The 6,596-nt window shown below is 34.3% G+C and overlaps 1 non-coding gene across 1 annotated transcript; it reads right to left on the bottom strand.

The window, feature by feature from the left end:
* Nucleotides 1-611: 611 nt before the first annotated feature.
* Nucleotides 612-730, bottom strand: LOC145798428 (5S ribosomal RNA). The gene has a single exon (XR_014339283.1). It is a non-coding gene; the product is annotated as a 5S ribosomal RNA (ribosomal RNA).
* Between the last annotated feature and the right edge of the window lie 5,866 nt (nucleotides 731-6,596).

The following is a 6,596-nucleotide window of genomic DNA, read 5'->3' on the forward strand; positions in this document are numbered from 1 at the left end:
TTGAGATCTCAGCTTCAGTATTCAAACTGGTCATAACAAGAAAACAAAAAACTTTGAATTTAAATAAACTTTTAAAAATTGAAAGATTTTTACATATCTAAATCTCCAACGTTGATATTCAAACAAATCGGCATCGGAGATGAGTTGATGATCAATGATTATGTAGAAGATAATATTTGTGATGTGAAAACCAATATGTAAGAGAAATAGTAATGAATCAGTACCAAAAAGCAATGATTTCGCTTTCAAATAAGGATTTTTCAAAGAGTGTTTTAGAAATAAATGAGAGCGATAATTGTTTGGTGTATGCAAACTGTCTCTATCTCTCTATATACATACAGAGCTATTATAGTCAATTCACTTTAGATTTTAATAAAGAATGGTGTTTTGCGTGATACAATTGATTTGTGTCATTTTCGCACCAAAATATTGGACCATGGTGGGTTTTGGCTGAAACCCCCATTTTAAATCAAGGGGAAATTACTTACAATAAAAAAAATAATGAAAAAATAAATAAAAATCCTAGAGTTTGAGACTTTTAACAAAATAAATTTTGAGTTTTTAATTTTTTTCAATTTATTTTTTTTTGATCAGCAAAAGAAGGGGCAAAAGGGGTGCAACACGAGGACTTCCCAGGGGGTCACCCATCCTAGTACTACTCTCGCCCAAGCACGCTTAACTGCGGAGTTCTGATGGGATCCGGTGCATTAGTGCTGGTATGATCGCACCCATTTTTTTTCAATTTATACCCTAAACTTTTTATTTGTTTTCAATATAAACCATTTGCCTATTTCCATCAAGTAAAATCGATGAAAAAAATACGTATTTTAGTCATTAAATTCAATAAAAAGTATATTTTAGACATTTTATAAATATCTATATTGAGTTTAATGATTAAAATATTATTTTTTTGATCGATTTTACTTAATAAAAGTGGACAAATAATTTAAATTGAAAAGAAATCAAAAGATTAAAATTTAAATTAATAAAATTTATAATTTATAATTTATTTTGTTACAAGGCTCAAACTTTGAAATTTTTTTTACGTGATTGTCCCTTAAATCTATTTAATAGGACCCACCAGTCATTGGATCAAGGGTCACTGTTGTGCCTTTAGCACAGCAGTGACTGTTGTGCCTCAATTATGAGCTTATTTTTATGATCTGAACTATTATTTTGTAGGGTTTGTTGAGTACTTCGTGCCTACCAAAAATCATATTAATTGGATATCAGTAACTATATGATCGAATTGCATATTTTTTTATGCTATTTCTCAAAAGAAAATCTTATTGTTTATTTTTTTTTATTATCGATCATAATGTTATTAATATCCGATTAATATGATTTTTAGTAAGCACGAAGTACTCAACAAATCCTACAAAACTAACGGTTCGAATCATAAAAATAATCTCATAATACACTTCAAATTAAGACACAACAATGACCCTTAATCCCCGGTCATTGAACCCCAAAGAAAATATGGCAGTATTGGGCTGACCTAGTTGGGCGTGAGCTGGGCCAAGTGTGTACATAAACTCCTCCCTTTCCTAGCCCAGTCTGCTCTAGCTTTAATAAGTACTAAATTTTGATAGGGTGTGCTTGGTATTTTACGAGGTAAGTTTTTTTATGATTTTATATTTTTGGATTATTAGCTTAAAAAAGTTATAAAATAAGTAGTAATTTTATGATTGTACTTATAAGTTAGTTTATTTGGTGCAAATTTTGATAATCTATAAAAGGTTGAACATGTTTAGCTAAATAATTTGTCACAGAACTTTTTTTATTCGGCTAGAATTCTCTCAAAATTTTTAATTAAGACAAAAGAGAGAGAGTTATTTTGTCAATATTGTTTAAGAATTTCAAATAAGCAACTATATATATAAATTGTAAAAATAAAAACCTTCTTAATAAAATAAGTTTAAAATGTCAAATCAACTATAATTTAAAATTGAAATCAACACTATTAATCAACTTTTTCTAAAACAAATATATTAAGGGGTTATTTGGAGTGTCTTAAAGAAGTGTACTTTTTGTCTTTTTAGACTAAAAAGTTGAGGGATGTTTGGATTAACTTTTTGACTTTTTATGAAAAAATGTGTATTAAAAAATTGTATAAATTAGTGTGTAGGGAAAGATTAGGATTGAGAGTTGTGCAGCTGTATTTTCTGAGCAGTTCAATTGAGGCTAAGAAATGATTGGTACTTTTTGGGCATTGCACTAGACGCTTTTGTTCAACCCATGGGAGCCATCACGGGTCCTATTTTGATAATCTGAACCGTTCAATGTGTACAACTCGTCGAGTAATATATGCCTATAAAAAACACATTGATCAAATATCGATATCTATCTGATCAGATTTGTTTTTTTTCAATCGTTAATTATAATACCATCCACTTTTTTATACAAAACTAATTTGATCATGTAGTTATCGATATCCAATCAATGTGATTTTTTACAGACATATAGCACTCAACGAATTCTACACATTGAATGGTTCAGATTATCAAAATGGAACATGTGATGGGCCCCTACGGGCCGAACAATAGTGTGTAAAAATTGCACTCAAACTGTGCAATTGTTCTTAACAAACGCTACACAGCGCCAGTTTTGTCATAATTGCTGAGTGGTATAGATGTGTGGAAAATTAATTTTTTAATATTTTTTTTTTGGTGAATAGTGATAACTTTTTAACTTTTTGAGTAACTTTTTGACTTTTTGGGGAGATGCCAAACTTGGCCTAAATAAAATGACTTATAAAAACACCTCTATTCGATACTTTAATCTGATGTAATACTTTAATCTGATGTAATAATTCAACAGTCATATTTTGATATTAAGTATCAATTTCATCTAGTGCACCAAAAGCTGATGTGGTTTTTGGCATAACCCCTTCATGCCAATTTTGACATGAAGACCCTTGGATGCCTCCTCCTTCTTCTTCTTCTTCTTCTTCTTCCTTTTTTTTTTTTTTTTTTTGGCCTTCAATTAAAGCATCCAATGGCACAATTTTTTGACAGAAGGTGGTCATCCTGGGGATGTCCTGGAGGATGACCTCAATAGTTTAGAATGGTCGCCCTAAGAGGGGAATGTTTGGAGAGCTTAAATTTTAAAAATAATTTAATAATATATTTGACATATCGAGTGGAGAGCTTCCATATTAAATTCACATATGTCAATTTGTCATCCAAGTTTTCAAAAAAAATTAACATACCAAATTTTGAAATTTTAGATGAAGATGCTCTTAGGCCTCATTTGGAGATTAAATATTTTAGCCAAAAAGTAACAATAAGTCGCCACACCACTCTCTCTATTTTTCTACATATCTTTTTATAAAAATTTAAAAAAATGTTAAAATAGTATATTTTCAAACGAGGATTAACGGCCTCATAGTCAAACCCCAACTCAATTCAATAATGGTAACACAAATATCGAAATGTTATTGTTATAGAAATGTGAAACGTAATTAATTCGTATTTGCAACAAAAACAAAAAATAAAAATATTTGGTTTGAATTTTTTGAATTAAGTTTTTTGAAAATTGAATTTTTTGATTTTCGTGTTTTCTTTGTTTTTAGTGAATATTTTTAAAATTTAAAAAAAAAAATTACTTTTTTAGATGTACCTTACTTAGATGTGTCTAAAAAGTAAAAAATTTGGGAAAAAATATTTTAAAAAATTAATAAATACAAAAAAATACAAAAAATATACTAAATTCTTTTTTTTTTTTTTTGTATTTTTGGTATTTAGTCAATTTTTAAAAGGTTTTTTTCACAATTTTTTACTTTTTAGGTATGTTTATGTTAAGTATGTCTAAAAAGTAAAAAAAAATAAAATTACTTAAAATATTAAAAAAATTCAATAAAAATAAAAAAACACCAAAAATATGAAAGCAAAATTTTTTAAAAAATATTTTTGAAAAAATGAAACCAAGCAAAGTGATTTTTTGTGTTTTTGTGTTGTGTCTAAAAATACAAGGAGAGGTATCATTGTCCCATTCTTTTGTTCTATCTTAACTTAATCATTTTTTTTTTGGGCTCTGTTTACATGTAAGAAAGTTGTTTGCAGAAAATAATGTCATAAGGTGTAAGAAAAAAGACTTCTTGTTTTTCCATTTGTATTTTTTGTAGTACACATTTTAAGGAAAAGACTTATCTTAATGAGAAAGTTAAAAAAATAGGGTAAACTACCAATAGGTCATAATAGTTAGATTTAATTCTCAACAAGTCTTATTGAAAATAAGTCTTGATAAAATTGTCGCTAAAAATAATTTTTTTGTGATAATTTTTTATATTTGTCGCTAAAAATTGACAATCAGTGCCTTTTTTATCATAATTTTTATAAATTGTCGCTAAAACTTACTGTGGAGAAGTTGTTTCGGAAATACTCTTTTGATCCTGGGAGGCGCTAGCAATCCTCTTCTAGTCACCTGAAAAGGAATAAACACTCCGGTTGGGAGTGCCGGAATTAGCACTCCGACGGGCAAGTCAGTCTTTAATCTCTGAATTGCTTATATTTTAAGTAAAGTGTAATAATTCTCACATACCTTTCTCTTGTGGGTGATCCCGTATTTATAGTATTTTCTTTGGACCTGTAGGCTGGGCCCATCCTTGTTCCGTCACATGTACCTCTACTCGGCATCTGTTCTACTGACTGGGATATTGATTATTTTACTCGGCTCCTTGATTGGCTAGGGTATATGCCGAATAGAGGTTACGTTTCGGACCGGACACACATCCGTCCCTATGGGTCTAATAAAATCCGGCTCCCACAATTGCCCCCCAAACGCCCTACTAGCATCAGTTAGTCGGCGTGTTTGGCTTTTAGCCTGGGAAGTCAAAAATTCGACGGTTAACCCTCTTACCAATATGTGTCAGAATGCGCACACGCTTCTTAGTCATCGTAACGCTTTCCGCCCCTTCGTACACTGCTTCCATTTAATATGATTTGAAATTGTCTCTTCGAGTGTATGTCCTGAATGTTCAAAAGATATCTTGCTCGCCCTCTAGTGCAACTTTATCTCTTCGCGACTTCTACAACTCCTTGTTTCTCGCTTCTCCCTTTATCTCCTGTAAGTCTTCTTCTCCTTCATTTTTGATCCCGCTTCTTTATTTGCTTTTAACTTTCCGTAATCCTTGGGTTTGGCTTAAAAAGAATGGCAAAACATCTGAAAGAGCTCCTTTCGGCAGATCGAATCTCTGGCTTTTGACACCACTTCTCCATCCCTGATGACGTCCATCTGTCACTTTTGGCAAACAGCATCACTGATATACAGAGGGAAGATAAGAGCACAATCATCTTTCCTCTCCTATCAAATGCTGAGGGCGAAGTCTGCTTTCCTCTTCACCCACTTTTGAGGGCCGTTCTTAGATACTGGAGTCTAATCCCTTCCCAGCCCAACGTCAATTTCTTTCGCATCATAATGGGGATCGTAGAACTAAATCGTCGTCTTAGGACCAATTTAGGTATTCCTGCCATTCGGCATTATTACGCCTTAGCCAAATCTACTGGCTGGCTAGGGCGCTACTTTCTTAGAGCTAAGGATACTGATCATCACTTAGTGACTATGCTTGCCAGCACTGGCAAGCGTGTCGACGACGTGATCGTCGTTGTCCACGATAACTGGGAGTTCGGCGAAGGCGAAGATCGCCTAGACACGGTGCCGAGGAAAAAAGGCGAACCAGGTGGCCAATTAGATCACTTTGCTTTTCATATTTACATGTATATGTATTCAGCACTATGTTCATCTTATCGTTTTGTTTGTACAGGCAGCGATTTGAAGAGAGTGCTGGTTTCAAACGACGACGTCGTGCTTGCAGAAATTAAAACCGCACTACCGTTCGTCGGCCGTCCAAACCTTCAAAAATAAGGGAGGGCAGCCCACTCTCTTGCGGTACGAGCCGACTTACACAACGTTCTCGGCGGCAGACAACATTCCGATCGCGTGAGGTGACAATCAACTTGCTGCCCTCATCTTCCCCAGCTTCAAAAACTTGAGGCAGATCGGTTTAAAGTCATCTGATTCTGAACACGCGAAAGAACAAGTGGCCGAACCAATCGCCGAGGATTCGGACCGGTTGGCCGCGGAAGTTGACGAAGCGATCAATTCGGCCTTTGAGAAAGTCGGATTGAATTCTTCTGACCCTTCATCTGCATTAGGCCGAGGGGACGCCTTCGAAGATATTTTTTCGAACTTGGGAGACCTTCCCGGCGATTACTCTGAAGATATGACTGGGGAAAATCTTACGCAGATGGCACGGAAGAGGAATGCCGAACACATGGCTGCCCAAAAAAAGGCCGAGCCTATCCGTTCCGGACTTGTCCCGACTGAGTTTGTTCAACCTACTGTTCTGTAACATACTGTTGTAGAGGAATAGGCTCGAGTTGTCATCGCCGGGACGGAAAAGAATGTCGAGCGCCCGATTACAGAAGAGCGGCCAATTTCGGAAGATCGAGGTGAAAAAAGAAGCGCCGAGGACAAGCACATCTCCGAAGAGGTCCCTGTTTATAAGCAGCCACGCTTAGAGAAGTCGGCTGTGGTTGCCCCTTTTATCATTGAACCAAAGATAAAAACATGTTGATCTCTTTTGAAGCGTCGGC

This window comes from Camellia sinensis, chromosome 8, assembly GCF_055761805.1.
Source record: "Camellia sinensis isolate YWXY chromosome 8, ASM5576180v1, whole genome shotgun sequence".
NCBI lineage: Eukaryota > Viridiplantae > Streptophyta > Magnoliopsida > Ericales > Theaceae > Camellia > Camellia sinensis.